This window comes from Lolium perenne, chromosome 5 (assembly GCF_019359855.2).
Source record: "Lolium perenne isolate Kyuss_39 chromosome 5, Kyuss_2.0, whole genome shotgun sequence".
Taxonomy (NCBI): domain Eukaryota; kingdom Viridiplantae; phylum Streptophyta; class Magnoliopsida; order Poales; family Poaceae; genus Lolium; species Lolium perenne.
Genome location: NC_067248.2, coordinates 130,538,594 through 130,553,674, shown reverse-complemented (window position 1 = coordinate 130,553,674; position 15,081 = coordinate 130,538,594).

The window sequence follows — 15,081 nt, the reverse complement described above, 5'->3', positions numbered from 1 at the left end:
TAATTCCAAAATCACTTTGCTTTTCTTCGTCGGGTCATGTCGTGGCAGAACCGTCGCAGTATCCTTCATCATGATGCCTTGCCTTCTCATCTTCTCCGCGTGACCTGGCAGTTTTTTTTTAGGCACCACTTCCTCGGAAACTGCTGTGGCATTGAATTTCCACTATATCCCCTTTTATTTAACCGCTTCAAACAGTTCGCTTCCGCATCCCCTTCGCATTAGCACTCCAAAAGCCCTCCTGTGCCACCATGTCTTCTTCCTCCTCTGCCTCATCGGATCTTTCCACCCAGTCCTCCTCTTCCCGCGAGCCGACGCCGGAGTGGAAACCGGAGGAGGCCCACGCGGCCAACATCCGCCGCGCCATCGAAGCCGGGGAGGAGTCTAGTCACGACTTCTCCGTCTGGTCCGAGGACGACAAGTCCTCGACCGACGGGGAGAGTGACCTCCGCTTCCTCGCCGACGGGGAAACGGAGGAGGAGAGCGATGACGATCGCTTCTCCTGCGACGACTTCACCTCCCCCGAGGAGGAGGAAGAGAAGGAGGAGGAGGACGATGACACCTCCTCCGACGAACCGCCAGCCAAGCGCTTCTGCCCCTGGCCGGGGAACCTCAGCGACTTCGACAGCGACGACGACGATGCTGACGAGGAGGACGAGGACAACGAAGGCCCGGTCGGCGGCCGCTGGAGCAGCGACGACGAGCCCGCTGGGAGTAGCGCCGACAGCGGCGACGACGGCGACGACGAGGGCAGCGACGGCCCATAGATAGGACCATTAGCATAGGATCAGTAGTAGTAGACGGGGCAATGTATCCCCTAGTACTTCCTTTTGAGAGCAATCAGCTCTTTATGTAAGAAATCTTGCTTATCAATGAAGAATTTCCCCAATTTGATTTTGCCGATTTCCCTTGAGCTAATTTAGCCGATTTCCCCTCATACTGATTTTGCCGATTTGTCCACTTAGCCAATGCTTAACGAGCCGATAGCAACGCATCGGTCCTTCATAATTCATCCTTCAATTCTTCAACTGATGACTTTGAGATCTGGTGGATAGTGTGGAGTCTTCAAGAAAGCCCTTAAACTCCTCCCACCAGGTCCAGTGATCCTCTCCTGCAAGAATTCACCATTTTTGAAGAAGATTGCGACGAAGGATCAGCCGATGACACCCCAATCGGCTTCTAAAACAGAGCATCTACCAGACCAGCTGCCCCTCGAGCCTCAGTCAAGGCGAGAATATTGGTGAGGACTTTGAACTCAGGTAATTCTAAGACAGCCACCATGCCGAACGTAGCTGAGAGAGTGGCCAACTTAGCCAGGCCGACGGTAGATGCACCAGAGCCGATCACCTTTGAAAGCCGATATTGTAGATGAAGTACCAACGGCTTAACGAGCAAAGGGCTGCCTTGTACGCCAAAACTGATGCCTCTGATAGTACTGCTGAACTGGCGCAAACGGTTGGAAGTCCTCGGAGAGAAGGTTCAGGCATCAAAATCGGCTCATTGTTCACTCCCTCGAGAAAGCAGAAGGACTCACAGCTGAACTGAAAACCGACCTGGTCGAAATCCGTGTCTTGAACACGCAGCCGGTAGATCCTGTGTAATTGTACTAGAGTCGATGGCTGTGCATCGGCTTTGTTTCTTAGCTCTAAAGTCGATGTCCTTGCATCGCTGTATACCAACCATGAGAAAAAAAATTTACTGGCCGATTTTTCTATCGGCCCCCAATATTTCATTGCACACATGTTCATCTGCACATGTTCATCTGACTAAGTGCCCCCCGAGCCGAATCTGCCAGGTAACTGCGGATATCGGCTCTGTAGTTGGCCAAGGCACTGTATTTGAACGTCGGCTCCGTTAGGACTAATGTTGGCTCTCATCAGCCGACGTAAAAACGCTACCCATCAGATCGATGTTGAACACAGGCAGAAAGTGTGGTGAAGATAATTTTGGCCGATTGCTGGAATCGGCCTCCATGTTGATCGAATTGCTCAATGAAGGTTTTGTAATGTTCCTCCATAGCTCTTTGGGGCCGATCCCAAGGATCGGCCTCGCCACGTTTGTCCATAGGTTTGTTCTTGCTACACGGTCAGGCCGGTGGATGAGACCAGCCTAACCCCATCCTTCGTCACGTCGATGCGCTCGTAGTCGTCCAAATTGATGCCTGAGAGCGGCTCTTGGCCTGCTGTTTCCCAAGCGTTCATGCCAGCCGTTGAAATCTCGGCTGAGTCATCTGCATGGACGACCTCTACCTCATCTCCATCCCACTGTATTACGCATTGGTGCATCGTGGATGGAATGCAACAGTTGGCGTGGATCCAATCTCTTCCTAGCAGAACAGCATAGGTGCTCTTGCTATCGATGATGAAGAACGTCGTAGGGATGGTTTTCCTTCCTACGGTCAGATCCATGTTCAGAACACCTTGCGCGTCAGACGCTTGGCCGTTGAAATCGCTCAATGTCACGTTGGTCTTGATTAGATCCGAGCTAGAGCGTCCCAACCGACGTAGCATAGAGTATGGCATAATGTTGACTGCCGCTCCGGTGTCCACCAGCATCTTATTGACAGGCTGCCCATTGATATAACCTCGCAAGTACAGGGCCTTCAGATGTCTGTAGCTTCTTTCTCGTGGCTTCTCAAAGATCACTGGCCGTGGGCCGCAGTCAAGTTGTGCCACGGGTGCCTCGTCCAATCCTGGAGCACTAAACTCTGTCGGAAGGATGAACACCATGTTTGTGCCACCGATGTTTCATCATCGGCTTTCCTTTGCTTGGGGCGCCACTCCATTTTTTGTGGTCGACCCTCTTCATCCAGGGTTCGCTGAATTTTCGCGGCGCATCGAGGCCGCGCCTTCCTTAGCGTGTGCAGGTACAACCTTTCGGCTTCCTCCAAGCCACGCAGTCGCTGAACCCTACGCTTCTGGGAACGGCTGAGTCCATCAGGGCACCACCTTGGCCGGTGGTACCTGTCTTCTTCTTCTTCTTCATCATCATCGTCTTCCAAATCCTCGAGATCTTCCACCCGAGGGGACTCAGCGTGCTTGTTCCGAGGTGGGAGAGGCCCTAGACGTTTGAACACGGACACGTTAGCTGCATCCTTCCTCTTCTGTCTACATTCTCGGGTTTGCCGATTGTAGGCAATCGGCTCATTCCTGAATCCCAGCAGTGTCTGAAGAAGGGGCAGTCCCAGTGCCTATCCTCGTCGTCTTGCTCCCTCGACTTTTCCTTGGCACGGCGCTCGTACTCCTCCTCATCGCGATCATGCCGATGACGTCTCCTGGCGTCCCTAGCCAGACGATCTCTTTCATCATCGTCGTTGGGTCGTCGGCGTTGGTCATATTGACTCACATACTTGTTGAGGAGGTGATCAGAGAGAGGTCGCTGATATCTCACATTCCTTACTTCTCCCTCTGTGATGTAGCGCTTGCCATCGTGACGGAGCCGATCGCGTGGAGCGACCTCCTCTGTGTCCTTGCTACGAGAGCAGCTGCCCTCGTCTCCGTCCTTGCCAGAGTGGTGTCCAGGTCCTACCATGCTGATGTTGAACGAGAATCCTGGCTGGCACCCTTCAGGGTAAGTGCACTCCACCATGTTAACGGCGGGGAAAGGGTGGGTGTCGACCTTCATGGCATACTGGTTGAAAATTAGACGTCCTTGTTCTATCGCCATTTGGATCTGCTGACGCCACACCCTGCAGTCGTTGGTGGTATGGGAGAACGAGTTATGCCATTTGCAGTATGGCTTTCCGTTCAGCTCCTGTACCGTGGGGATTTTGAGGCCTTCGGGTAACTTCAACTGCTTCTCCTTGAGTAAGAGGTCGAAGATTTGCTCAGTTTTAGTCACGTCAAAATCAAACCCTCTGGGCGGACCTGGTGGCTTAACCCATTTGCAGGACACGGGGGTTGCCCCCGAGTCCATTCAGCCACTGCTACCTCTTGATCTCCCGCAGAGCCTTCGTCTTCATCTGCCTCAACCAGGACTACCGCACGCTTGAATTTGTCCTGGTACAAGTCCGGGTGGCGCTGTTCGTATAATGACAGTTTCTGAACCATGTGCGCCAATGAAGGGTAGTCTGCTTGGGAGGCCATATCCTTGATTGGTGATGCGAGGCCCACTACTGCCAACTTGACTGCTTCTTTTTCAGTCACACGAGCCGAATAACATCGGTTCCTAAGATTTCTGAAGCGCTGGACGTATTCTGCCACAGTTTCTCCACGCTTCTGACATATTTGTGCTAGATCGGCAAGGCCAGACTCGGAAGCCTCTGAGTGATACTGCATGTGGAACTGTTCTTCCAACTGCTTCCAAGTCCGGATCGAGTCTGGTGGTAACGAAGTGTACCACCCGAAAGCCGATCCCGTGAGGGATCGTGCGAAGAACCTCACACGTAGCTCATCTCGCTCGCCGAGATCGTGCCCAGCTGTGCCAAATATCGGCTCACATGCTCGATGGAGCTGGAACCATCTGATCCATTGAACTTGGAGAAATCAGGGAGCCGATATTTGGGTGGTAGCGGGATCAACTCGTACTCGTTGGGGTACGGCTTGGAATAGCCGATTGTCCTCCTTTTCGGCACCATGCCGAACTGGTCTCTCAATGGTATCGATTTGATCCGCGGTCTTTGGCCAGGAGTTGAACTCTGAAGATTCACCGGAGTGGCATACTTAGCCAGCCATGCTTGCTTTTCCATTTCTGAGCCAACTGCAGGAGCTGAGCTCTGGAGGTTTGTTGGAGTGGCATACTTAGCTAGCCACGTCTGCTTCTCAAGATCTGTCGCTGAAGCTCCTCCCCGTTTCCGTAAGTCCCCGCCTGCGATGCTGGTTTGTGAGTGCCCGATTCTTCGCGATCCGGCACGTATGTGCATGTGTATCCGTGAGGGATCTCCTTAGGCGCCTCATACAAGAACTGGTAATCACTAGGGTCACCACCGATCTTGTAGACGACGTATGCCGGTGAATTCAGCACTTCTGGTGCTGCCAACGCGAATGGCAGCGGTGGACGGGACTGGAGTGGCATCTCTCCTTGGTAAGTCCCGAGAGCTGGTCCTGACGGAGAGTACTGGTGCCTCATGATTTCCTGGATCACGCGAAGAGCGACACGCTCCAAAGCGTTCACCAGGCTCTCAGAATGGCGGTGCAGCGAGTGAGCCACCATGTAGTTAATCTCCTGACGCAGGGACCTGGTGCGTTCTTCTGACGGGGCGGACAGGTCTATTCCATCGAGCGCACCTTCAGGCGAGAACCCTTTCCACCTGACGCCATGTGAACAGGTTCTGTGAAAAGAGCCGATGAGGTCGGCTTCGAGGATCGCTTTGACCTCGTCGTACTTCTTCTTGAGCTCCTCGGTCAGATCCTCGTACGTGACTGGGGTGTCGTCCGCCATCTCAGATGTAGATGGCGATGCGGTTGATGTCGAAGATTGTCCCACCGGGCGTGCCAGAATGTGTTGCGGTCAGAAAACCACCGGCGAGCAGCGACGGGCAACACAGGAGAGCCGGGAGCAACTTAGGGCTGCGGCTGGCCCTGGTCCCTCCGAGCGACAGCCCGCAAAGACTCCGGCACGCACGTCCGATGCTGGTGCAAGGGCGTGCCACCTGATGGAGATGCCTCGCTTAGTTTCCTGCATGGCATACACGTAAACATTAAATACGAGCCTCGATCGGCTCTCAGGTTATCCTGTGAATCGGCTCAAAGAGCCGATCCACCCATGATTCGCACGAGGTGTACGAATATATGGTGGTCCTGCTTGATCAAGATAAAGCTAAAATGATCTACGACGATTTAGGGTTTTCACCGCATAATCGGAGCATCCTACTCGTGGTTGAGCCTCACGGCCGCGCACGGTGATCGTAAGCCGATCCTAGATGGGGCCTAAAAACCAACACGAGGTCGATCCTCGGAACATCCTGTCTAGGGCTAGCAAACGACACCCTACGCGCCGCTGGATCCTTCAACCCTTTGTAAGGCCTAACTATGCAGATATTAAACTAATCCTTGAAGAACAAAGAGCAACCATAACGGATCGGATCTACTATATAACGATCAAGCGGGGTGCCGCCCCTACACCTAAGATAGGTGTAAGGGCGGCCAGATGTCTAAGGGTTGCACGACGATAGCATATGATACGATGAACAATGCTAACCCTAACACATCTAAGATAACTACGTTGCTCGCCATCAAAAAGGCTTCAGTACGAGCAACGCATGAATAACGAATAAACTTGTACTGCCTAGATCGCAGGCAGCATGATGCTTACCCGGAAGAAACCCTCAAGACAAGGGAGTTGGCGATGCGCCTAGATTGGTTTGTGGTGAACGTGATTGTTGTTTATTTCATAAACCCTAGATACATATTTATAGTCCGTAGACTTTCTAACGTGGGAATAATCCCAACCGTGCACGAGCCAAACTCTAACTAACCGACACGTAATCTACTATATTACAGATACACGGGCAAACTAGCCCAAACTTTGCATATAAGGCCGATTCACGTATATTCTTCCATGTATACTCTTCGAGCCCATCTTGATCGCGGCCCACCTCTGACTCGGTCAAATTCTGGTGATAACACTATCACCGCCTGATCGGAGTTGACCACCTCCTCCAGACTAGTGCAGTTTAGCTTGCCGAAGGGCTTCTTATTCTTCCAGTTCCCTCCGGTGTTTCCTCCGCGGCTTCCTCCTCCTCCTGACTGACCTCCTCCATTATTTTTCTTGGGGCAGTCCTTCAGCATGTGCCCCTCCTGGCGACAACCAAAGCATATTATCCTTGGGTTTCTACAATCCTTGGCAAAATGCCCTGGAAGTCCGCAGCTTCGGCAAACCATTGGATTAGCAGTCTGAAACGCTTGGTTCCTCCTGCTACTGTAGTAGTTGCTGTTGTTGTTGTTGTTGTTGTTGTTGTACCTCGGCTTGAAACTCAAGCTGGTGTTAGGCTTGTTACTAAAAAACCTCTTAGGCTCAAACTTGGCCTTCTTCCTTTTCTCTTCTTGCAGTTGCTTGAAATCATCTTCAAGAGTGATGGCTGCATCCACCAACTCTTGGAACTCAGTCGCTCTCATCATACGGAGCTGTACCTTGAACTGGGGACTTAACCCCCTTAAAAACCTCTTCTTTTTCTTGTCCTCGGTGTTGACTTCATCAACAGCATACCGGGACAGTTTTGAGAATTCCCTGACATAAGTCAGGATTGCCTTGTCCTTCTGCTCGAGACTTTCAAATTCTCGACGCTTCAATTCCACAATACTCTCAGGGACATTGGATTCCCTGAACTTCCTTGCAAACTCCTCCCAGGTAAAAACTTTTCCAGCCGGATAGACGGCTACTATGTTGTCCCACCATGATGCGGCAGGTCCACACAATAAGTGGGTAGCATAACGAACCTTCTCCTGGTCGTTACAACCAACGGTGTTGAGCTTTCGCTCAGTGTCCATAAGCCAATCTTCCGCGTCCATTGGCTCGGGCGCGTATGCGAAAGATATAGGCTTGGTGTTCTGGAAGTCTGATAAAGTGACTCCCTGGTTCTCGGGTCTCTCCACCCGGTTCTGTTGCAGCAATTCCTGAAAGAATTTATTCTGCTGCTCCAACGTTACACGTTGTCTCTCCTCTACCAGTTGCATGTACTGGACGAAATTCTGTTGCGTCATGGGTGGTGGTGGTGGTGGAAACTGATTCCTAGCTGCTTCATCAGCCTCTTCCTTTTGCTTCGCTTCGCGCTCCATGCGCTGCGCTTCGGTCTCCTCACCTATCGCTCCCGACATAACCCCCTAGTTCTGCAACACAAGATGATACTCATAATTACTCCATGCGCAAGTTTTCTGAGCTCAACCTTGTGCACAGAACTAGTCACGCAATGGAAATAAAGAAGCAAATCCAAATCATACAAAACATATACCATGTATATACATACTTAAGTGGTCTTATTACAATACTCAGGTCGATGTGAGTATGCAAACTCACTTATTAAAGTATATGTACAAATTTCTACAAATATTACACACTACAATACACGTGGTACTTGTGTATTGTAGTCCCGCCTTCCTTGGTGGACTCTAGTCGATCTTCACTCCCGATACATCCCAGGCTTCCATCCGGTCGAACGTGTCGTCCTCCTGATAGACCCTGGAACATAAGGTCTCCCCGTCGGCTGGTAGTCAGAATCCAATGATGATCCTAGGGAGAAATCAGTGTTCACAAACTGATCGTTAAGTGCATCATAGTCCACCCATCGGGTGTACTCCCCTGTAGCTCCACCATAAGTATTTCCAACATTTGTATCCGACTCAACCTGTGTCGGATACCCTCCATCAACTCCTCCATTACTAGGATAACTCTGGTTCTGGGTTGTGGCATCATCATTCATCTCCCCGTCATAATACACTGAAGTACTATGAGTTCCAGTATCAGATCCCCAATGCCAACCCGTGGAGTTTTCTATAGGAGTCTCGGAACGCTGATTGTTTCCGGATTCCTCTCCACCCTCATATCCCCCATAGGAACTACCAAGATAGTTCCTAGGTGTAATGGGTGTAGTTTCCCGCTCAAGAGGATCGATACTAATGTAATCACCAGCTGAGTAAACTGGTATGTGCACCACATTCTCCATAGATTCTTTCCCCCTAATCTCCTCCTTGGGTTCAGTAAACTCCTCTAGCATCGTATCAATTGCTCCTATCAAATGATGATTCAATTGAAAGAGCAATGATAGTAAGTTGCGGCTATTGTCCATGTATTTTGCAGCTGCTATTGGTTTGCGTTTTGCATATTTGTAGTGGTTAAGCATGGGATCCTCTTCCTCCTGCATATGAGGAATGTGGGTGAATTCGGAACCCATAAGCTCTTTCGTCTTATGCTCCCGAATATCTGTGATGGCTCTCATAACGGCTATATGGTAGGCTGTGTTGATAGTTCTGGCTTTACCTGCTGGCATTACTACGCTCATTCCCAAAGATTCGGGAAGTCGCAGTCCTACCCTACACTTGGCCAATACAGTACCATCGTAGTACATGTATTTCTTTACTTGGATCTGGGGATCACACCCAAATTCAAGTAACATGGCACGTAGAATATCTGCAAGTCCTCCTTCATATTCACTCAGTGTGGAATCCATCACTTTCACGTTTCGTCCCGGACGTGAACTTGTCATGTTGGCTGTAGAAATAGAAAGATTATAAGATTAGTAATAATGCATCATAATAGAGATAATAAAGAATTATCGCACTAAAAGATATGATTGTTGTATTCTCAATTGAATATACACCATATTTTTAGAGAATTCTTTACTAATCCTATTTGACTCCTAACGTTTGGTCCCATTTACTAGGTTCCAACGTAAGGTCAAAGCTTTTGCTTTGATACCAACTGTGGTGACCCTGCATACCACTGCATGTTGTAGTATGCCAGTCGTTGATATAACATTCACGAAGTACCATTCCGCAAATATTACATCCCTCAGAGTAGTACAACAGAACATAGCAGGTCCATAACTCATTCATTTATTATTACAAATATCATACACATGTCGTCTCGGAGCTCCTCTTGGGTCCTAAGAGGAATACTCCTGGGTTCGAGGCGAACCCAACTTAGCTTACAATATAGATGTCTCATTAAGTTGTACATTTATTCTCTCGAGCAGCTAAGTAATAAGAGTTCACGCTGCTCGGCTACTACCACTACTAGATGATTCTAGGCTTGATCTCCTCCGGAAGCCTCCCCGGATCCGTAGACGATGAGGTAGTCTACGCCTTCGATACCTCCAAAGCGGTCTAGTTCTTCATAGCCGATGATCTCGGCTCCTTCATTGTTGTCGTAGTCCTCCTCCAGACGATTCAGACAATCTAAGCAAGGGATTTAAGATTGGGATGAGTACGAGCGTACTCAACAGGTTCATTATAGATAAGAGGTGTTTGATGCTCTAGCTACGATATTAGACCAGAAAGTCTAATACCAATGCAAGTTTTGATAAACATTTCTTCAAGAGTTTGCTTTTATTCTAAAGAGCTATGTCCGTCAGCCTTCACCGGTTTACTAGAACTTCATGGAGCTCCTTTCCGGCCGCGTTCGTAGTTCCATATCCAGGAACAGGGAGTGACAGGTCACAGTTCTTTACACTCTGCAGAGGTGTGTTGCTTTACCCATAAGAGATCTTAACCTTGGTGCCAACCGGGCAGCTTTCCCGTCCACACTTCCTTCGGTGTGAGGCCCGGTATAAGGTCTAGCCAATCATGTTCCTCCGCTACCTCGAACACCCACCCTTTGTTGCATGCCCCAACCCTGGGTCCTCGCCGGTCCCATTATTCCCACTCACGGGTGGACCCCGACCACGACGACAGTTTGGGATCGAACCAAACTCCTTCGCCGGTAGCTGCAACCCATCATAGACCGCAATACCGTGGGGACTTAAGGCTTCCCCAGCCAACCGCTTGCTCTTCGAGCGACAAGTGTCTACGGACTATGCCGTGGGGACTTAAGGCTTCCCCAGCCAACCGCTTGCCCTGACAGATACAAGTGTCTACGGTAAAGCGCATCCGTTGATGAACGAGAGGTGGAAACACTTTTGACTACTCTGTCCCACTCCGGATCTTATGGTTAACACGGGTATTACGGCACAAGAATCACTGGCGACATTTGTTGTTTAATCCTAGATGGATATAAACCCTTGCAATGGAACCTCCACCATATCAACACAATCCATGGTTCCATTGCCCACCACATAGTCATATTCATAGTTATGAAAGTAGTGGTTTTGATTTTTATGCAATAGTGATAACCATAATACTTTGCAAGTAATTTGATAGAAATACTCAAATGACATGAGCAAGTGATGAACTTGCCTGAACACTGCAAAGTTTTGCAGTTGGATGGTGTGGACTGACCCTTGTCCTCTGTCTCTGAAAAATAGCATCATTGTCCGATAAGGGCAATGGTTAAAGAAGCAGTTATGCATGATTCCAGTTTTTAGGGTTTGTTCCCCCCTTCCGATGTCGGTATTATTTCATATGAGAGGTTAATACTAAGAATAATTTGGAGATACTTAATTTAGGGTAAAATACAATCTTGAAATATTGTCAAGATGTTTTTAAAGTCCAATGGCATTAATGGACTTATTTTCTTTATTGAAAATAATAGGTGTGATTTAAATCATTATTTAAATCATCAAATTAAGACTTATTCTTAATTATCTTCAAAATTTCTCTTTGATATTTTATTTGGATAGAGAATTTTATGCTGATTGATTTTCATATTTTTAATTATTTTTTTAGAGCTTTAATCAATTTTCTATTGAATTTCAAAGTTGCTGGTTTCTAATTGAATTGTGAAAAGTCACAATTGCCCCTGGGTCCACCTGTCAGTGGAGCCCTGCGGTTTGGGTTAGACCAGCTCGGGTCCAACCGACCCGAGCGGTCGCTCGCTCACTCACCACCCCGCGCCGCCTCGACCTAACCCTAATCCTCTTCCTCTCTGACGACCTGCGTCGCCCTCACCGTCGCCGACCGATTCCGGCGGTCTCCGGCCGCCATGGCCCTCGCCATGGGGCGCAATCGAACCGCCAAGTGACGGCGATCCGTTCCATCCGCGTCGATCTGGAGCTGATGCCGCTCCCGCTCGTCCTCGACCCTCTTCGCCATGGCTAGGGTTATGGGATCCGCGTGATCCCGCGGCTCCCAGAGCTCCTGGCGTGATGGCGCCGCCGTGGCTGTGCTGCCATGGTGGGGTTAGTGCTGTGGCGCCGCCATGGCTTGGCTTGGCCTGGCGCCGCCGCACCCTGGCGTGTGCCGCCGTGGCCGCCATGGTTGTCTGCCTGCTCGACCCCGGTACGTTCGCCACCTCTTCTGCTCCTCTTCTGTACCTGTTCTTCTTCCTCTGCTAGCTCTACTGTTGTGCCGTGCTTGCCTGCACAAGAGCTGTTGTGCTCTTCTACAGCGCCATGGTGCCTGCTCCTGCTGTGCTAGGCTGCTGTGCTATGCCTGTGCTGCTGCTGTGAAGCCCAGCCATATCTCTGTGCAAGAATTCCTGATCTAATTGGTTGCTAGGCTTTCCTTTCTTGCTTAATTTCCTCTCTGTGGCTCTGTTTTAGTTACTAAGCTCTCCAGATGCTCAAGTGTGTTCATATATGCTTGCTCATGAGCATCTTGTAATGCTCATGGCTTGCTAAATTGCTACTGGTCATGTTACAGTTAAATCAATTACTTGTTTAGTGGCTCTGGTTATTGTTATGGCTTGATTATGTGTGTGTGCCATCCTTGTCTAGCTTGATCCAGTGATACATCATGAATTTGATGTGCTTCTGGATACAATTATAAATCATCCACTTGATTAACTGTGAAGCAACTGTTGATTATGTGTGGCTATTTAATTATCTGGTACTATGCTTGCTTATAGCCATCTGTATCAAATGTTAGCAAGCTCTGGTGAGCATGTGATCAACAGTGGCTTGTTGATTAATTGTTAATCTTCTGTCTGGGCCTATCTGGTGCTCATTCTGGTGTCTGTGTGACATATGTACTTGTGCTAGTGAGGTTTATTGCTTACTCAAGCATTATCTGTTACTTGCAGTGATCCTCTGGATCATGTGCAAGGTTCTGGTGCACTGGTTGACATAGGCATCCCAAATGGGCCTGCCGAAGATAGTACCCGGGGTTTACTGAAGGCCCACTACCCGAAGAATAAGAAGGTTCGGAAGCCCAAGATATTATTAAGGAAAGCTAGAGTTGTAATAGAAAGTCTTATTTGTAATCTTGCGGGATGAGTTAGAAACCTTCCCGGACTCTGTAACTTGTACGGCACGAATCCCTCGGCTCCGCCTCCTATATAAGGGGGAGTCGAGGGACGCAGAAATCATCGAATCATTGCCTACAAACCCTAGTTTTCATAATCGTCGAGTACTTTTCGGCTGAAACCTTCGAGATCTACTTGCCCTCTACTTCCAACTAAACCCTAGCCTACAATCCATAGGCATTGACAAGTTAATACCTTGTCAATTGGCGCCGACCGTGGGGACTAGAGGCGTAAGGATCTGATCTCGATGGCACGTTCAAGATCTTCGACATCATCAACCGCAAGCAACGCAATGGATCGAGGTAAACAGATCGCTGCTGGTCCTGTCGATTTTGTTCCTCACCCACCCTCCCGTTTGGATGCATATGCGTATCTGGCGGAGCCTATGGAGATGACGTTCGGAAGGTTTCGCTTTCGTGTCGAGAAGGAAGGATCGTATCGTGTCGAAATTCCGATTTCGTCGGGATCATCGGCGGTCGATTCCGATTTTTCAAGCTATACATCGTCAACCGAATCAGGAGAAGAAGAAACTTCGTCGACACGCTACGTCAGCACCAGGGCAAGAGAGAAACTCGCCAAGATCTTTAGCGACATGTCGTTTGAGTCATCTGCGGACTCATATATAAGCGATGGCTCAAGCAGTGTCGACAGTTACGACTTCATCGACAAATCTACTACAGTGGGCAAGGTCTTCACCAATCTCAATGATGGTGTCACCAAACCCAACATAGATCTGAACACAAAATATCATCAGATTTATGTCATTGGAGAGCCAAGCAATGACCAAGAGGAAACATCTGAGGCTTTCGACGATCTGGGAAATCCATACGTCGATCCCTCCGATCTGCGACGAGGCCTGGGCAATAAGTACGTCGGACCACAGCCGCGACACAGAGTTCAACTCCCGCAAGCAGCGTGGGATAGAGCCGCGAGAGCTATGGACGGCTCAGAACCAATGGCCACCACAGCCACGCCAGAGGAATTGCAAGAATATAAATATAGGCTCGCACGAGTACAAGAGAATTGGAAAAATAGACAATGAGTTAAACGAGAAGAAAGGAGGCAGCTTCGCATCCGGCAGAGAAGGGCAGAGCTGAGTCGACAATCTAGAACTTCGGGTGATAGCCACAGGGAGGCTCGGAACAGAGCAAGATCAAGGTTACAACACATACCCGAAGCAGAAAGAGAGCACTTGGTCCAAAACCTCGACATGTCCTTTATGTCGATAGATACAAGAGGAAACATCATCCCTAAGACACCAGAGGCTGGGTATATGGCGACACATGCTTTTATCCTTGCATCTAAACCACCTCCAGGAGATCCAAGGGAAACACTATACAATATGGCGATAGCAGGAGTTGGAGCTATGGGAACAGCGTTTGTATCAACGCCTCCCGAAGGAGCGGCAAGGCAAAATAGTCCACGACCTGCAGCAGCAGCAGCGGCAGCCCCTGAAGGACCAAGTGGAGCAAGAGACACGGCAGCACAAGCAAGGGTCGATAGAGCGCGGCAAAGCAGAAGGGAACATCGGCAATCTCCAGAGCTTAACGACGAGGATATGTGTGGCTTGCCGTGCTTCACGAGGAGAGTCCGAAAAACTCGAGTCCCTTCAGGATTCAAGTTACCTGACAACTTCAAGAAATTCGACGGCCTTCAAGATCCAGAAGATTGGCTAGTTGATTATCTCGAGACAGTGAAGCTCACAGGAGGAACCAGGGCAACAGCTATGCAAAGTATCCAGGTGCATTTGAGTGGAGCCGCACGATCTTGGATAAAGAAACTCCCTCCAGGATCTATCGACAGTTGGGAAAGCTTCGAGGACGTGTTCGTCAAGAACTTCAGGTCCACGTGCAAAAAACCTGCGTCGTTAGAGGAGTTGAGAGCATGTCGACAAAAGCCAGACGAGCCAATGAGAAAATATATCCAAAGGTGGAACATCATCAAAAACTCGGCAGAAAATATATCTGACGAGAGAGCGATAGATGCGTTTGTCGCAGGAATCAGGCGTGGAGATTTTGTCGAGGACTTGGGAAGGACCAACCCAAAGACAGTATCCGCGTTAATGGAAATAGCAAACAGATGGGCAGATGGAGAAGATGCTGTCCACACAAACGGCACAGGTCGCTAGAGGAGGACCGTGGTCGAAATTACCAACCGAGGCGATGATTTCCTCGGCAGTACCCGAACTATGATGCTCCAGGACAAATTTCAGCAGGTTTTCGGGCAAACACAGGAGGAAACAACAAAGATGATTATCAGAGAAGCAATGAGCAGCGAGGCGATAATAGAGACGATTCTCGAAACAACAGGCAA